Below are 19,361 nucleotides of genomic sequence, written 5' to 3'. Positions count from 1 at the left end.
TGCCTCAGCCTCCCGAGTAGCTGCGACTGTACCCAGCTAATTTTTTCTGTTTTTAGTAGAGACAGGCTCTCACTCTTGCTCAGAATGATCTCAAACTCCTGAGCTCAAACGATCCGCCCGGCTGGACCTTCCAGAGGCTGGGATTACAGGTGTGAGCCACCGCACCCGGCCGGAACTATGTTTTAATTAGCTTTCTTTCTTTCTTTCTTTCTTTTTTTTTTTTTTTTTTTTTTGAGACACAGTCTCACCTTGTCGCCCCGGGTAGAGTGGCATGCATGATTACAGCTCACTGCAACCTCAAACTCTTGGGTTCGGGCTATCCAGCTTCCTTAGCCTGCTGAGTAGCTGGGATTACAGGTGTTTGCCACTGCGCCTGGCTAATCTTTCTATCTTTTGTAGACACAGGGTCTCAGTCTAGCTCAGACTGGTCTTGAACTCTTGACTTCAAGAAATACTCCCATTTTGGCCTCCCAGAGTGCTAGGACTACAGGTGTGAGCCATCGCTCCCACCCGGTCTTAATTCAGTTTTATTTTAGATGTCTTTGAGGATTGCAAAAAAAAAAAAAACCTTAAAGAAGACAACCTATAGTTTATGTTGAACTAACATATTCGGAGTCGCTACTTTATGCTGGGTTTTGTAACTTGATAACCATGTGAGGTAGGAGACTATTATGCTCACTTTACAGTTGAAGAAACATGGGGTTGTGAAGATTAAGTAACTTTCCCGGGTCACAAAACTAAATAAGTAACAGAGCTGGGATTTGAAGCTAGATGTCTGACACACTTGAGAAAAAAGTCCCATAGTTTAAAATATTATTTTTAAATTTCAAAACTAAAAAGTGCTCATTGTAAAATAAACAAACTTGATCAAGAAAGAAGAGTGTAAGTTTAAAAGCCCATCCCACCCCAACCCCATCCTTCTTTCTAAGCATAACCACTGTTAGTAGTTTGGTATAAATCCTTCCATATCTTTCCTTTTTTCCACTGTATTTTTCACTGTATCACACTTCCTGTCTCCTTAAAAAAAGAATCAATGAATAGAGGAAGTTGAATTTACTATATATCTTTACTAGAATAAACATCTACCTTTAAACAGTAACTGAAATGCTCATTCAGCTAACTTAATTGGCTTTACATCTAAATGTAGAGACTCAAAGAGTAGAGCTCACTCTTTGTTACTTAGGGACTCATAATCTAGTGCAGTGGCTGTTAATTTATTTTAAGAGAGTAATTATGGACTCCTTTGAGAGGATGATGCGAGCTCTGGAACCCTTTCCCCAGAAGAAAATGAACCTACATGAAATTTTTTCAGGCTATTCATGGACACCCTGAGAGTATATGGACCCCTGATCTTAATAGAAGTAAGATCTTTAACTTAATATTTTAACAAAATACTATAATAGAAATGTGAACAAGATGCTATGGCAGCACAGAAAAGCAGGGCTTAACTCTACTGGGACACATCAAGAAAGACAGGGAAGGGGTACACTTGCACAGAATCTTCAATGACACTAGGAGTTTGACAGCTAGTCTGGTGTAGGGGAAGGATGTCCACTGAGGGAACAGCATTTATAAAGCCCAGAGGCTAGAATGGATGGGGAACTGCGACTGTCTTTTTGATAGGAGCCCAGTGCGGGGATGACTGTAGATGAATCTGCAGAGAAAGGCAGAGGTTAGATAGATCACAAAGGGGTTTGTCTGTTGGGTCAGGACGCTTGAACTTTAGGAGTCACTGAAGGATTTTGATCAAGACTTTTATAGGTAGGCAAAAAGTCTGTAATTAATGCATGATTAAATAAATGATAATGCAAAGAATAATTTGGATGATGAATAATATATAAAACGGAGATAGAACATTTGATTCCAATTTAGGAGTGGATCATTGACTAAATAATATGCTATTAAAGAGATATATTGCTAAAATCAAATGGAATTGATTGGAAAGCCATTGCTTTTACAAAGCGAATTGGAGAAATAAAGTTCTCAAACTGTATTTGTAAGATAAAAGGGCTGCATGTAAAACTCAAAATCTAGGCAGCACTTTGCCCTTTTGGCTGTGGTGAGTCCCACGCACAGTCTAGCTGGTGTCAGTCACTCCGGGTGGAACACTCACTCCCGATTCTGCCACCCTTGTACCCTCTGCTGTCTTCCAGGAGCTCCAGAGGGGCCATTTGGCTTCTCATTTACCCTTCCACCAGCTATGAGCAGGAGAGAGGGTACAGGTTCTCAACATTTATACACTGCGCATGTGTTGCTTTTACAATTATGTTTGTAAGTTAGGTAGTTAGGTTTTAAAGCAATATAGTATAAAGTAAGAGTTACAAATAATGTCATAGCTGGTTTCATTTCTGGCTGTACTTAAGCTAATATACCTTAACTAAAAATTGAACATTAGGCCAGGTGCGGTGGCTTATGTCTGTAATTCCAGCACTTTGGGAGGCCAAGGTGGGAGAATAGCTTGAGATCAGGAGTTCATGAATAGCCTGGGCTACATAGTGAGACTCCAACTCTACAAAAAAATTAGCCAGATGTGGTGGCATGAGCCTGTAGTCCTAGCTACTTGGGAGGCTGAGGCAGAACTTGTGCTTGAGCCCACGAGTTCGAGGCTGTAGTGAGTTATGATCATGCCACTGCACTCGGGCATGGGTGACAGAGAGAGACTGTCTCTAAAAACAAACAAACAAAATAAATAATTAAAATTTTAAAAATTAAAATCCAATATTAATCCTACCTTCTTCTTGGCAGTGGCTTCATAAAGTCTCAAGGATATTTCACTTGATAAATATTTATTATTCATTTAAATTTTTACTTATCAGATGCTATAAAGACTTTGAAGAGTAAACTGCTTACATTGCACATGCTATTTTGTGTGTATGATGTATCCTTATAAACATTATTTTAAATACAAAGAAGCACTTGGTCTTTTCCAAAGGGTAATGCTCTGAAAGATTTCTCAGTCTACATGTTTAGTGAGCTTTTGTTAAAATAAAAATTACAATTTAGGTAAAATGGCATTGATTTTTCCAGTGTGCCTTTTTCAACTCATTAATTTTAAAAAACGAATAGGTCTCCTTGTTATTAATATGAACAAATAAAGTTCTGTGTTGTTTTCTTTAGGAAAAGAAATTAACCATAAACATCTCCTGGAATTAAATTAAATTCAACTCAAACTTGTGTTGAGTGCCCACTGCAAAAAGTTCTCAAACTTTTCACATCAGAGGAATGTGAACCAATGATGTAAATGTATTTATCTTTAAAACCCAAGCTAATTTTGTACCTCCTCTATAAAATAACTGAACATTTAAAAATACATGACAATTCTAAAAATTGCCAAAAATTGAGTAAAATTGCTACTATAAAGAGTAAAATTGCTACTATAAGGAGATATGCTATATTTATATTTAGAGTGCTTCAAGTCCAGCACTCTAGGATGATAAGATATTATGCTAAGTGAAATAAGCCGGGCATAGAAAAACAAATATGGATGATCTCACTTATATGTGGAATCCAAAAAAGTTTAACTCATGGAAGTAGAGAGTAGAATAATGGTTACTAGAGGCTGGAGTGGGTGGATGAGGGGGCAGAATGGAATGATGTTGGTCAAAGGGTCCAAGTTTCAGTTAGACAGAAGGAACAGGTTTTTGAGATCTATTGCACAGTAGGGTGACTAGTTAATGATACACTGTATATTTCAAAATTGCTAAGAGAGTAAGTCTCAAACATTTTCGCCACAAAATGATAAGAATATGAGAGGATGGATGTGTTAATCAACTTGATTTAATCACCCCACATTGTATACATATATCATAATATTGCATTATACCCCATAAATATATACGATTATACTTTGTCAATTAAAAAATTCAAATTGAAATTTAAAAAAACCGAATCAGTTACCTGCCAGGTACAATGGATAAGTATAAGAAATGGTCCCTGCTCTAGGGGAGCTTGTAGTGTTGTATGGGAAACAGACATAGAGGCTATTGCCTATAATTCTCAGCAGGAAGAAATACTAACAATATGGTATGAGAATGTAGTGGAAGAGGGATTGACTAATTATGACTTGGAGGATCAGGGCAGGTTTCACAGAGAAGGAAGTGCTTGAATTGAGCCTTGAAGGATGAGAAATACTTGATTAGGTAGGGAAAGATATTTGGGGATAGAGGGTAGGAGGAACAAAGGTCCAGGAGCTGGAAAGTGTTTGGTGAAAGGCATGAACCCTGATCATCTGCACATGTATAACTAACTACTATAAAATTTTATTAGAAATACTCTGAAATAGAGAAACAAATCAAGTAAGTTCAGCTAGTCCAGTAACTAGCTGTCAAAAGTAGCAAAATCCCATCTTCCAATGTCTGACTGGCTACAGGGACAAATAGGGAGCCCCTCCCAGGCAGCCTCCCTGGTTCTGATTAGAAGAGCAGCCCTAGAGGATACGGGAGGTAGTGATTTGCAGAACCCATGAGCTGAGGTTAGTGAGATGGGGCTCCTGAGATTTCAAATTAAGGTCTCACAGAAAGAGCTGGATCAAGATACCATAGGCAGGCTAAAAAATCTGGTATTTATTCAAATGGATTTTCTTTCCATATTCCACACTTGAGTGAAGAGAGACTAATCCCTGCGTGGAAGAGGAGAGAAAAAGGAAGCTCCCCCAGGGCAGTACTCAGTTTGCCATCCAGGATCAAGAGCAGTTCAGCTCTGGCCTCCCACTGGCTACATCACTCAGCAAAACAGAAATCCTACAAGAAAACCAGACTCAGCCTTCTTAGAAGGTGTTTTGGTGACCATCTGTTGCTACTCAAACCTGCATCTAGGATACCCCACTCCCACCCCAAACACACACACACACACACACACACACACACCTGCCCTTGAGGAGCTTCCTGAAGCATTTGTTTCAGTCATCCAAGATACCTTCCTTGAGAGAAGTCTGAGAAATCTAGTTTTCTCCCTCTCATATTCCCAGGGATGTTTTAGTACCTCTGATAGATTGGTGCAGAGGCAGCTCCTTAGTCCAGCTCTAGCCCCATCTTGAGGCCCAAAGTCAGCAAGCTACTGGCTGCTGGTGGGCTCCCTTCCCACCCATGACCGGGCTGAGGCTGCTGCCACCGATGCAGTCTCTCCATTGTGGCTGTGCAGCCGTAACCTGCCCCTGAGCGGGGCTCACTTCTGAGCGAGGTACTTCAGACCCAGAAGAAGCTTAACATATCCCTACCCTTGGAAACCTTTACATCTAGACCCCTCAGGAGACTCCAACGTTTGCTTTTCCTTTTACCTCTGTTGATCTCAGCCTAGAACTGATCTTCCAGCTTGGTCCTAGGCAAAATTGCAAAGCACAGTAATAATCATAAATAGAGACTTATAATCATACCAGATACTGAGCTATTAGACTCTTATGGAGGTGAAGTCCTTTTCTCAAGGTCAATCAGCTATTTAAATCATGGACCTAGGATTTGGATCTATATCTTCCCCACTTCAAAGCTCAGATTGCCCATCTCCACCCGCTTAGATAGGACATTAAACCCCTTTGTTCTCTCTCTCAGGATTTCCTTCTTCCAGTTATTTCTCCCTTAGTCTCTACATCCAAGACTATTGATTATCAGATTTTTAGATGAGAGAACATCTAATCAATTAATTATTAATAATTCATTAACTGGGGAGGATTATGTGCTAAATAGTTAACATTGCCAGTGTTTGGGCAGGTTTATTGTCTCTGTCAACAGACTTTTATTGAGCTTCTATTCTATGTAAAAAGAGTATAGACTAGGTACCAGGGATACTAATAGATGGGAAAAAATAGCCTCTTTTCTCAAGAGGTTTATCATCAACTTAAAAAATGAGATAATTTACATAGATATATAACAATAGAAAATCTTGGTTTGGGTTAAAATTGAGTTCTACAGTTATTCCAAGAAGGAAGGATAATTTCCATTTTTTCTTTTTTTTCTTTTTATTTCCCAGTCTAGTATACTTCTACCCAGATAATTTCCTATTGGATTGAAGGAGGGAAATTCCATAGAGGGAATGGACCTGGGCTAGACTTTGCAGAATGAGTAAGGATGTGATAATTGGAGCAGGGTGAGGAGGGCAGACCAAGCAGCAGGGAAAGGGAGAGGCAAAGTAGGAATGCATAGAAAAATCAGCCGGGAGTGGTGGCCTGTGCCTGTAGTCCCAGCTACCCAGGAGGCTGATGCAGGAGGATTGCTTGAGTCCAGGAATTTAAAGTTATATGAGCTATGATGACACCACCGCACTTTAGCCCATGTGACAGAGAAAGACCCTGTCTCAAAAAAAAATAAAATAAAATAAAATGGTAATGCAAGTGGTGGATAAGACTGAGGGGGCTGGAAGACCACCTATATATTGGAAATAAGGTTGGAGGGAAGGCCAGAGACATTGTGGAGGACACTGAGATTTGTATTTTGTTTTATAAAGAAGGAAAAAAAAACACCTACCAAAGTTTTTTTTTTTTTTTTTTTTTTTTTGGAGCAAAAAAATGATCTAAGTGATATTTATTTATTTATTTTTGTATATAGAGACAAGGTCTCACTGTGCTCGGGTGGGTGTCGAACCTCTGAGCTGCAGCTATCTTCCCGCCTCTGCCTCCCAGAAAGCTAGAATTACAGGCGTGAGCCACCACGCCCAGCCAATCTAAGTGATATTTAAAGGAAAGTAATCTAGTGGCAGTGAAAAGGGCTGGTAAACTAATTAGGATGCTCTTATAAATGTTTAGGCACAAAGCAGTCAGGGTTAAACCAAAGAGATGACAATGAAAAGGGAAGGAAAAAATTGAAGAAATCTTATAAATGAAGACTCACAAGGATTTCACAACTAGTGGAGTGTAGGATGAGAGCAGATCAGCTTGTTCCAAAAAATGAAATTAAAATAATGCAACAAAAGATTTAAGAATCAGAATATAGCTTCTTAGCAAAACCAGCTCTAATGTGTTCTGACCTCTTTATGGAATGTCTCTCACCCTTTTCTCCTTGTTCCAAACTTACCAGGTGTGGTAAAAATTTATTCTTTGGTTGGGTTCAGTCTGCCTTAGCTCTAGGGAGGGCATGTATGAAATAAGCTGAAATTATAAAGGAAATAACCAAACTAATGATGAATTACACTTTTCATTGATCAACAACTATGTCTACTATTTCCCATTTCTAGGTTTCTACTGCTGGACTCTGTGATAATAATGGGTTGTAAGGTGATCCTTACATTAGTGAGGAGAGATGACAGTTGAAGGGAATGACCAAGGCAGGCTTCAGGAAGCGTACGAGACACGAGCTGCGCATTGAAGGTTGACTAGGCCTTGGGTTGGCAGAGAGCAGAAGTTTTAGGCAGGGTACTTGTGGGGCAGATCCTCAGGTAGGAATACATAAAGCCTTTGAGTGGACTGGGAGAATGTTGTGGTTTTGGTGACAAGAGAACATCACTGACCCCTGTCAAGGATGCATGGGCTGTGAGCTATTTTTCTAATTGAGGTCATCAGTTTTCAAGGTTTGTCTATGATTTCCAACTTGTGGAGTCTTTGCTCATTGAGAGTCCTTGTTCACTGAGAAGTAGGGGGAAATTGCAGTATTGCTAAAGATTGGATTTTACTACATTCTCCTTTCTAGCTGTTCTGAAAGTGCCAAAGGCAGATCCAAATTGGATGTCATTTCTTCTGAACTATGAAAAAAATTCTCCCAGGGGAGGCAACAGTAACCTGGTTTCCCCTCTCACCTAAAATAGGCTTTGGTGACTGATGATCTATTTCACAAGGTACTACTGACTCAGCCACCTTTCAGATCTGGGGAGTCCGGCAACTGTCTCTGCTTCAGCAGAAGGAATATTTCCTGAGGACTAAAGATTTTCCATGTTCATATACTCGTTTGCAAATTAGGACCATCCCTAGGGCTGGAGAGAGCTTTCCCTGGAGCCCAGGGCTCTTTCCCTCTGCAAGTCTCCCAGGAGCCTCCCTTGTCCTTCACTGTCTCTCCTCCCTTCCAACCAGGGCTCACCTAGTGAAAGTACAGTGACAGTCACTTTATTTTCTCTTTAAGTAGATATTTACCATGTACTGGGGATCTCTGCCTCTTGCACAGAGCATCTCCGAGAGGCTCTTAACTTCCACTCAAATGAATCCAGGGAGAGAGCGTGTTTGAAAGCTTGAGATTAAAGAGAGTCAAACCAGAATAAGAAAAGAGATGGAGCCTAACATTCAGGCTCACAGAATCTGGTTCTGACACATTTATGTATGCCAAGCAATAAAATGAGTGAGAAGAGCCCCTGAAACTTTTGATGTTTTGAATGAGGCACTTTTTTTTTTTTTTTGAGACAGTCTCACTTTGTTGCCCAGGCTAGAGTGAGTGCCATGGCATCAGCCTAGCTCACAGCAACCTCAAACTCCTGGGCTTAAGCAATCCTACTGCCTCAGCCTCCTGAGTAGCTGGGACTACAGGTATGTGCCACCATGCCCAGCTAATTTTTTCCATATATATTTTTAGTTGTCCAGATAATTTCTTTCTATTTTTAGTAGAGACGGGGGTCTCGCTCTTGCTCAGGCTGGTCTCGAACTCCTGACCTCAGCGATCCACCCGCCTCGGCCTCCCAGAGTGCTAGGATTACAGGCGTGAGCCACCGCGCCCGGCCTGAATGAGGCACTTTTAAACTTAAAATAATTCTCTCTGGCCGGTGGCTTGTTGTGTGTGTGTGGTAGCATGCTACCATTCTTTTTTTCCTGATTGATGTTGACACTTATCAACTCCACCAAATTACCCTATCTTGATTGGTTTTAGGTGAACAACATCAAAAATTAATGTGCCAGTGGAGTCAGGGTGGGAGGATCTCTGATATCCCATTTTGTGATGTAAAGAACCTTCCATGTGCTTCCAAATTATGGAATTGCCCTTTCTCTATAGTTTGCTCCTGTTCTCGCTGGTTCCGGGCACTTTGGAGTTGCTGGCAGCAATGCAGCATCAGTATAGCTGGTTTTGGTGTGGGTGCTTTCATTAGGAAATCCTGCTCTCTCTTGGGTCTTCTATTGTTGGCGGGCACAGGGGATATATTTCTGCCAGTGCAACTTTGCTTGATTGAATAAAATAGGGGTTTTTCCTCATAAAAATCATCTCCAGGCCAAATTCTTTCCATATTTACCACAATTCTTTATTGTTCATGCAAGTTGTGGTACAAAGCATGTTTCTTGCTCAAACATTTGTTGAGAGCATGCTCAGGATGGTGGTAGGAGCCAGGGATAGAAAAATGAATAAAAGACCCTCTCTGTTCCTCGGTTGCTCAATGTGGCGAGGGAAGTAGTACCCAGGCAGTTAACTAAGGATGTGGTGATGGCTTGTGACCTGGTTCGGTGGCAGGAGCCACACTGTTTCTAGCTGCACCTATATTTGAGAAAAGGTCAAGTAAGAGGCTGACTTGAGGAGCAGGCACCATTTTCAAAATAAGGACATTTATTGTTTGGGATGTTTAGTGACAGGGTCCTATTTTAATTCTTTAATTTATTGCCTTTGCTACTTTAAATTACTGTGTATTCAAGGACAATTTTTTGTAAGTGGGTATGAAAAGTTACATTACCACTGAATTATCTTCATTTTAAACACCTGTGGACCTACATATTGTGAGATTTGTCATATCTCCTCATCATTTTGCTTCTAAGGGTCACACTGTACTCTTTGTTTTCTTATATTATGTTGATTAATGAATTAGATTCAAAACTGTATAAGCATCAAGCCATTTCTATATTCTAGAACAAACTCTGCTGATCATAGTGTTGTATTTTTGTTTTGTGACATTTTATTCAGAATATATATATATATTTATTTCGGCTATCCTTGAATAAATTTGTTATCAGAACCACCTCGTAAATTAGATTTCTCCATTTACATATGTTCTATTCTCTGGTACAGATACAATGACACAGTCATTGTTATTTATTTATTTATTTTTTTTGAGACAGAGTCTCACTCTGTTGCCCGGGCTAGAGTGAGTGCCGTGGCGTCAGTCTAGCTCACAATAACCTCAAACTCCTGGGCTTAAGCGATCCTACTGCCTCAGCCTCCCGAGTAGCTGGGACTACAGGCATGCGCCACCATGCCCGGCTAATTTTTTTTTTGTATATATATATTATAGTTGTCCATATAATTTCTTTCTATTTTTAGTAGAGACGGGGTCTCACTCTTGCTCAGGCTGGTCTCGAACTCCTGACCTCGAGCGATCCACCCGCCTCGGCCTCCCAGAGTGCTAGGATTACAGGCGTGAGCCACCTCGCCCGGCCCAGTCATTGTTATTTATAGAACTTTCCTGTGATATTATCCTGAGTTGTTTCTTATTTGGGATATAGATATTTGACCCTCCCTTTCAATATCTTCTATAGATATTTTTTCTAGTTAAGAACATTTCTATCACTTTTAAAACAAATTTCAATAATTAAGTTTTCCCAAAAAATTATCGTTGTGTCCAGCTTTTAAAAATTACTGGCAATAAATTGCACATAGAATTTAATAAATAGTATTTTACATCCACTGAATTGGTGGTTACATCCCTCTTTTTAGTCCTACTTTGTATTCTTTCTCTTTCTCTCAATCTCTTTCTCTCATCAGACTTGCCAAAACGTTTTTCCTTTTATCAATCCATTCAATCTGCTTATTCAGATAGCTACCAGAGCCCAGGTAGGAATTGATAGCTTTTTTTTATGACAATAAAAGTGTTTCCTTATATTACAGTGCTTTGGAATACTGTGGCATGGAGCAGTTTATTTAAAGATATAGTATAACAGAAAGACTAATGCTCATACTTAGAACTACTTCCTGTGTAACTTTGGGCAAATAATTGTTGCGAGCTATGGTTTCTTTCCGTATAAAATGAATGGAACGTGTGCTCTGTCTACTGCACAGGGAGACAGAGAGGGAGATACTGTATGTGAGAGTGCTTTGAAAACTATGAAGCATGTACTAACAAGGTGTTACTGCCACAAAATAATGTTGCCTTTGGGCTTTAGAGAAAAAAAAAACCAAACAAACAAGAGTCCTTAGCTTAATTTTTAAGCATTTTTCTGTAAACACAAAGATCCTATAGACTCTCCTTTATGAAAATATTTGCAAGATCTGTCCTGTTGAATTACTTTAGTTTCAGAGGAAAGTATTTCCTCCTCACCCTCCCCCCAACATAAAAAGTTCTCATTCTACTAAATTAGAAATGTGCACTAAAGACCCATTCAATAAAGGACACTGAAATGGAAATTAACTCAAGTCTGCTTTCAATTAATTTTAATTCCCCAAGGTCCCAAACTTTCCTTTTCTGTCACAGCAGTAATTGGAAAGTAATAGACAATCCTAAGTTTTTGTGGTCTTGTGTGTGTATGTGGGGAGGAGGGTACACATTCTAGGTCAGTCTGGGGGAGGGTCAGGAGATTTTTCAGTGTTCTTTGGGTTTCTATTAACTTCATTATTTTAAACATTAAAAAAATTAATTTCACAAAAATCTGGCTACAACTTCTTAGGTAAATGTTTCAATATTCCTGTTTCTCTATGTCAATAATTATACAACCTTTGTTTTTAAAGAGCAGGAATAGATTTTTTTTTTTTTTTTTTTTTGAGACAGAGTCTCACTTTGTTGCCCAGGCTAGAGTGAGTGCCGTGGCGTCAGCCTAGCTCACAGCAACCTCAAACTCCTGGGCTCAAGCGATCCTCCTGCCTCAGCCTCCCGAGTAGCTGGGACTACCGGCATGCGCCACTATGCCCGGCTAATTTTTCTATATATATATTTTTAGTTGTCCATATAATTTTTTTCTATTTTTAGTAGAGACGGGGTCTCGCTCTTGCTCAGGCTGGTCTCGAACTCCTGACCTTGAGCGATCCACCCGCCTCGGCCTCCCAGAGTGCTAGGATTACAGGCGTGAGCCACCGCGCCCGGCCAGGAATAGATTTTGAAAGCAAATCTTACCCAGGCATGGTGGCATACACCTGTAGTTCCAGCTATGTGGGAGGCTGAGGCCAGAGGATAGCTTGAGCCCCGGAGTTCATGACCAGCCTGGGCTATACAGCAGGACTCTGTCTCCTTTTTTTTTTTTTTTTTTTTGAGACAGAATCTCGCTCTGTTGCCCGGGCTAGAGTGAGTGCCGTGGTGTCAGCCTAGCTCACAGCAACCTCAAACTCCTGGGCTTAAGCAATCCTACTGCCTCAGCCTCCTGAGTAGCGGGGACTACAGGCATGCACCACTATGCCCGGCTAATTTTTTCTGTATATATTTTTAGTTGTCCATATAATTTCTTTCTATTTTAGTAGAGACGGGGATCTCGCTCTTGCTCATGCTGGTCTCGAACTCCTGACCTCGAGCGATCCTCCTGCCTCGGCCTCCCAGAGTGCTAGGATTACAGGCGTGAGCCACCGCACTCGGCCAAGACCCTGTCTCTTAAAAAAAAGAAGAAAAAGAAGAAAAAGGAAATACATTCTTCCTCCAAAGCTGTAGTATGTGAAATGTGAATCAGACAAGAACACAGGGACTCTGGTTGAAGGGAAGGAGAGGGAGGGCCCAGGACATCATCAGCCTGGAAATTTCCTTTCTTCACCCAAGATATACTCAAAAAAGCCTGAGGGCTTCAAAAATACAAACTAAAAATCATTACTCTATGTAATGATCAGGCATGATTTAGAGACCAACAGGCTCTTTCTAAAAGCTTAACAGTGTTTTCCCAAGCATCTGCCAAGGGTGTTATTAGAGGCTAATTGTAGAGAGGGAAAGAAATAAAGAAGGTTAGGGAGGAGTAGAAGCCCTATGAACTTTATGAGAGGAATGTGGTAGCATCTGATGGTTATTCAGTCAAAGGTAGGCAGTGATTTAAGGGCAAGGGCAGAGTAAAGAATTACGAGGCTCAGAGTGAGAGATTCCCAGCATGAAACGAAGAGCAGAGTACAAGTGAGATCTCAAAGGGTGTTTCGTAATCACAACAAGACTTTTTCCAGAATAAGTCATATTACTTTTCTAAGTAATCCTGTTGTTATTTTCACTTTTTAAATGTACTTTTCAATATATATTACTCATTAATATGATCATGCTCTTCAACCTAGAAGTTCCCTTCTGGAAACAGCCTAAGAAAATATGTCCCAAATATGAAAAAATAAGAGGACTATGTTCCTTTAATAATTTTCATTTATTATAGAGAAAAACAGGAAACTATCCTAATAATAATTGGGGGAGGGAAAGAAAACAATGACACATTTCCTCAAGCAACTATTTTTTAGTAATTAAATATAACAATCGTGAAACTATTTGGAGAAAGCCAAGAGTAATAAAAGGACTAGTTCTGAAATCACACAGACCTGCCTGAATAGCAATTCTGGCTCCCTCTGCCATTTCTTAGTCCAAAGTCCTGGGCATGTTATTACTTCATTTTCCCACGCATCAATATTCTCATTTGTAAAATGGGCATAATGATACATCCTCAATAGGATCAATGTGAGGATTTAATTAAATGAAACAATATGAATAAAATATAAAGCATAGTGTTTGGCACATAGCAGCTGCACAATGAATGTTAATTCCCTCTCCACCATTGCTTATATAGCACATAGAAAAATCCTGGTGCTCTGTCAACAGATTTGACAAATTTAAGAAAATACATGGTGTTCTAGGAAAATATAAATGACAAAATTAAGTAGAAAAGTTGACTAGACCAAATTCTTTTGAAGAAATTGAAAAGGCTTTAAAGATTTGTCTACTTTTTAAAAAAGGCACCCGGGCCAAATGGTTTCATATCTATGCTCTATTATCTTTTAAAGGACAGATAATTCCAATGTAATTGAAATTTTTCTAGATTATAGAGAAAGATAAAAACAACCCCTCCTCTATGTCATGTCATTGTGGGTAGCATAACCTTAAATGACAAAATAAAATAGAATAAAAAACAAAAAACAATATACCCTCCACATATCAAAATCACTTATGAATACAGATGCAAAAACCATCAAACATTAACCAGTAGAATCCAGCAGTGCATCAAAAGAACTATATCCTATGACTAAGCATACATTCCAGGCATCTAAGGATGATCAACATCAGGGAATTACCATAATCCTTTACAACAATAAATTAAAGGAGAAAAACCCTGTTCTATCAATAGCTGCTGAAAGCTCTGATAAAATCCAGTATCCATTTCTAATAAAAATTCTAGTAAAATAGTACTAAAAGAAAACTTCATTTACCAAAAACAGAAAATATCATTCTAAATGGCTCTAAAGCCATTCACATTAAAATCAGAAAATGAATAATGATGTCCACTGTCACCATTACAAGTAAACATTATTCTGCAAGCTCCAGCAAATTCAATAAGATGAGGCAATAAAAAACTGCTATAAATGTTTGAAAATAAGGACAAAAATAACCTAGAAAATAAATTCTCATTTAAAGAATTTTCCCTAATTAATAAAGGAATTTGGTACAGTGGCTGAATACAAAATAAATAAACAAAAAAAGACTACAAAAACCAGCTAGAAATGGAAATGGAGAAGATACCATGCACAATAGCAATAAAACTGTAAAATACCTTAAGAATAAATTTCATAAAACAGCACAGGACCTTTAAGGAGAAAACTGAGTATAAAACCTAATATAAAATCTGATTGAACCATCTGAAGCAAGATCCAAGCAAATGAAAAGAGCTATATTGCTCCTGGATGATAAGATTTCAAGTAAGAAAAATGTCAATTCTCCCAAATTAATATATACATTTAATGCAATTCCAATAAAAATCTTCATTTTTCTGTAACAGGTAGAATGATCTTACAGCTCATTTGTTCATATGGAAAAATAGATGTTAGGAAAAGCAAATTATAAAAAAGAATAATACTTGGCTTGCTTTATCAGATATTTTTAAAACAATGAAAAACATCTATAATCTGTGATTTTGGAATAGGAATAGGTAGATAGGTCAGAATGGAATAGACAGCCCATAATATATATGGGAACTTAATATATGACAAAAATTGATATTTAAATTCCATGAAAGAAGAGGATGGTTTATTTGATAACCAGTGCAGGTACAAGTGGCTATATATCTGGAATATAAGGAAGTTGAATATTCTCTTATCCCATATGTAAAAACAAATTTCAGATGAATTAAACACTTTTAAAAATGAGAAAAACCTTAGAAGAAAATTTAAGAAAATATATATATAACCTGAGCATTGTAGAGAGCTTTTAAACCAACTCAAGAAAACTAGAAGCAATTAAGGAAAAAGATCTATTTGACTTCATAAATTTAAAAATGTTTCAATAGCAAAAGTGACCACGAAGTCAAACGATAAAAAGATACGTGGGGAAAATATTGCATCTGACAAATAAATAGTTAATATCTATCATATAGAAACTCTTACTAATTGATAAGGAAAAGGCAGATGACCCAGTAGAAAAATAGGCAAATAAGTGGAAGAGATACTGTATAGAGGAACAAATCTGGATGTCCTGTAAGTATATTTAGAGAAGCTCAATAGCACAAGAAATCAGCAAAAGTAACTATGAAATATCACTTGTCACCCGCCTGACTGACAAGAACTAAAAAGTATAAACACACTATTGGCTGGGATGCAGGAGAAAAGGTACCTATGCAATGTGCTTGGGGAAAATGAGAATAATTATAGCCTTTTTGGAAAGCAGCCTAGCCACATCTATCAACATCCCTCATAAATAAAAGCACCAACATGTAAGGCTCTATGTACCAAGAAGTTTGTTGTGGCATTATTTGCAGCTGCAAAATAATGGAAATAAAAGGAATGCTCATCAAAAGAGGAATGATCAACCCACTTCATTTGTACTATGGAACATTATGCAACCACTAAAAATAATTTCTTAGAGATTCTTTTGTAGTTCATAAGCGTGATGACTGGGTTTTCACACTCATGTGTGAGATGCGCCTCTTTCAAACCTTGTTACAATGTCAGCACATTACCCATCTGATGTGAACTTGGAAAAAATAATAATCGTTTCTTAGATCTATACTAATTAACTTGGAGAGATTGCCATGATGTATTGAGAGAGGTAATATGCAGAGAAGTATAGTGTGAACCTACAATGACAGCCCTATCGCATATGTGTATATTCTGTATATATGTCTGTATGTGATTATGTAAGGATGGAGAAAGGAATGGAAGAATACCAGAGATTGTTAACCTCAGTTGGAATTGGGGAAGAACACTTTGTACCCTCTGCTCAAATGGCCATAATAAAAACAGCATGAATAATAATAATCCAATTTTATTTTTTTTATTTTTTTTTTTTTTGAGACAGAGTCTCACTCTGTTGCCCGGGCTAGAGTGAGTGCCGTGGTGTCAGTCTAGCTCACAGCAACCTCAAACTCCTGGGCTTAAGCGATCCTACTGCCTCAGCCTCCCGAGTAGCTGGGACTACAGGCATGCACCACCATGCCCGGCTAATTTTTTGTATATATATATTTTAGTTGTCCATATAATTTCTTTCTATTTTTAGTAGAGACGGGGTCTCGCTCTTGCTCAGGCTGGTCTCGAACTCCTGACCTTGAGCGATCCACCCGCCTCGGCCTCCCAGAGTGCTAGGATTACAGGCGTGAGCCACCGCGCCCGGCCAATAATCCAATTTTAAAAGAAAAATGCTTATGCTATAACTTAGGTGGAATAGTTAGGTACAAAGTTATAGGTAGGCTCCGTTAACAATTATGTAAAACATTCCAGAGAAAGAAGATTGACAGGAAATACAAACAAATGACCATGATAGGTCTTTAAGTAGAGGCATTATAGTTGTTTCTTCCCCTATCTATACTTTCCAAATTTTATCTAATGTAGCTTTGTTGCTTTTGTAATTAACTAAATAAAATAGAAGTTCTGACTTACTTTCTATCAGTCATATATCTTTTATTATGTCTTGAAATCAGTGGCCATCTGTACGTACCTGAACTTGAGGATGTCCTAGCTCTGAAAATGTAGAAATTTTCACTTTACCTATGACATATGGATTTTTTTGCTTGTTTGTTTTCAATTAGTTATAGATTAGATAGCTAAATCCCTGGGAATAAATTATCCATAAAAATGTGGCTTTTCCTATTTCAAGACTTTTTTCCCCAAATAGTAACAGCAATCACTTCTAATAATAATTTTCAAAGCTGTGTGGCTTTGGGCAGTTCACTTCAATTCCCTTCTCCAGGCCTTGGTTGCTTTACCTATTAATGAAGAAGTGTGATGAAATAATTTTCTCAGGGCCTTTTTGGCTCTAACCATTCTATGGTTTAATTATATTCGTCATGGAATGCATTATTTATTTGATAAATATTAATAAGTTTATCAAATAAATTAACAATTGCTAAGGAGAAGAACATCTTCATCTTAGTATAGATTATATCAGCTATGAAAAGAGATTCAAGCTAGCTAGGGAAGATGTCCTATCCTGACATAACTTTCATGCTCATATGAAATATGTGTAAGAGTTCAAATAGCATATGGCCTTTCTTTATATTCCTTGTTTATAACTATGTAGCTGTTCCCCAATGCCTTGTCATCCATGTGTACCCTCCCACCTTTGCTAATTTATTATTTTGCTTCATAGACCTCAGCATGTGAATGAAAAGTTTTTTTTTTTGAGACAGAGTCTCGCTTTGTTGCCTGGGCTAGAATGAGTGCCGTGGCATCAGCCTAGCTCACAGCAACCTCAAACTCCTGAGCTTAAGCGATCCTCCTGCCTCAGCCTCCCAAGTAGCTGGGACTACAGGCATGCGCCACCATGCCTGGCTAATTTTTTCTATATATATATTTTAGTTGGCCAGATAATTTCTTTCTATTTTTAGTAGAGACGGGGTCTCGCTCTTACTCAGGCTGGTCTTGAACTCCTGTGCTCAAACAATCCACCCGCCTTGGCCTCCCAGAGTGCTAGGATTACAGGCGTGAGCCACCATGCCCAACCTGAATGAAAAGTCTTAAGTCAACTTTCTTCAGGTATAATTTACATAGGATAAAATGCACCCAATTAAAATATACATTTGATGTGTTTGAACAAATGTATGCTCTCATATACCACCACCACAATTAAGCAATAGAACCTTTCTATCACCCTCAAAAGTTCCCTGTACCTCTTCCCAGTCATGCCTCCACCTCCTGCTCTCGGCAACTGCTGATCTGCATTTTGTTACTATAGATTAGATTTGTCTTTTCTAGAATGATGAACAAAATTTGAACTTGTGTTTTCTTAATCTTGGATAGTGCTAACATGTTTGTATCGTTTCAGTCAGGGTTCTTAATTGCAAGCAACAGAAAACAACTCTGGCTGATTTAAGCAGCAAAGGAATTTGTTGAAAGGAGATGAGTAGCTCATAAAATCGCTGGGAGACTGGAGAACCCAGTTTGGGATTATGTGGCCAGCAACAATGCCCCAAATCATATAGTACAATAGTTCTGGTGAGGAAAGCACCACAAGCAGCAGCTTGAGTTTCCTCAACTGTCTGTACCAGATATTGGTTACCACCACTATCCTTGCTACTGCTGCTTGTCTTAACAACTCTATTTCTTAGAAAGTAGAAAGAATATCAAGTATATCTGCAATCTTTCTGCAACTGCCAGTGTCAACGGAGGTGGTTGCATCTGACTGATATCTCCTAGGTCATATGTCTATCATGCCTCACCTGCAAGGGAGGCTGGGAGAACCTGGCACTTCTAGCCTCTGTAGTGCCTCTATAGGGACATCTGATCAAGCCTTATGAGGCAGGGGAATTCTCCAAACATAGGAAAGTGTTAAAACGCTGGATGGTTAAAAAGAAGGCCAGTGTCTGCAACACTGACTGTGTGTGTGATTGTCAGACAGCACTCTGACCTTGCACCTTCATGTCTAATGGTCACAATAGCCAGGCCACATTTTGACAAGCAACTCCTGGGTGCAAAGGAGTCTACCAGATGCTGAAAGTAGGGAAAAGACCATCATTGAACTTTCCGTTTAATGAAATAGAAACAGATATATTAGCCTTCATACTTGCTCAAGTTTTTTCTTCTTAAGATAATTTCCCTAAACTATAACCTGCTAATAAAATCAATGCATCCAAATAAAGAATGTAGCATATTTAAAACTACCACACATTTAAATCATGAATTTCATATTTATTCACAAGATGATATTTATATTTAAGCTAAACTTTACTCAGCTTCATGTTTTTACTCTTCGGAAATTGTATAAACCACAAACTGTGTTCATTTCAATTTTTTTAAGTTGACACATAAAGTGAGTCCAGTTTCTTTGCCAGTTCTACCTGCTGTCCCTAACTCTTGATTTCAATTGACAGGTGCAGGGAAGAGGTGGTGGCCTGAGCCAGGACAATGATGATGCAATGTTGAAGAATAGACTGGAGGGAAGAAGCAACAGGCACC

At 38.7% G+C, this 19,361-nt stretch overlaps 1 non-coding gene across 1 annotated transcript; it reads left to right on the top strand.

Annotated features, from left to right (window-relative positions):
* Window positions 1-15,837: 15,837 nt before the first annotated feature.
* LOC138400466 (small nucleolar RNA U13) lies at window positions 15,838-15,941 on the top strand. The gene has a single exon (XR_011236344.1). It is a non-coding gene; the product is annotated as a small nucleolar RNA U13 (small nucleolar RNA).
* The last annotated feature ends 3,420 nt before the right edge of the window (window positions 15,942-19,361 follow it).

This window comes from Eulemur rufifrons, chromosome 19, assembly GCF_041146395.1.
Source record: "Eulemur rufifrons isolate Redbay chromosome 19, OSU_ERuf_1, whole genome shotgun sequence".
Classification (NCBI taxonomy): Eukaryota; Metazoa; Chordata; class Mammalia; order Primates; family Lemuridae; genus Eulemur; species Eulemur rufifrons.
Note: the sequence above shows the minus strand (reverse complement) of the source record. Positions and strands in the feature narration are given on the sequence as shown.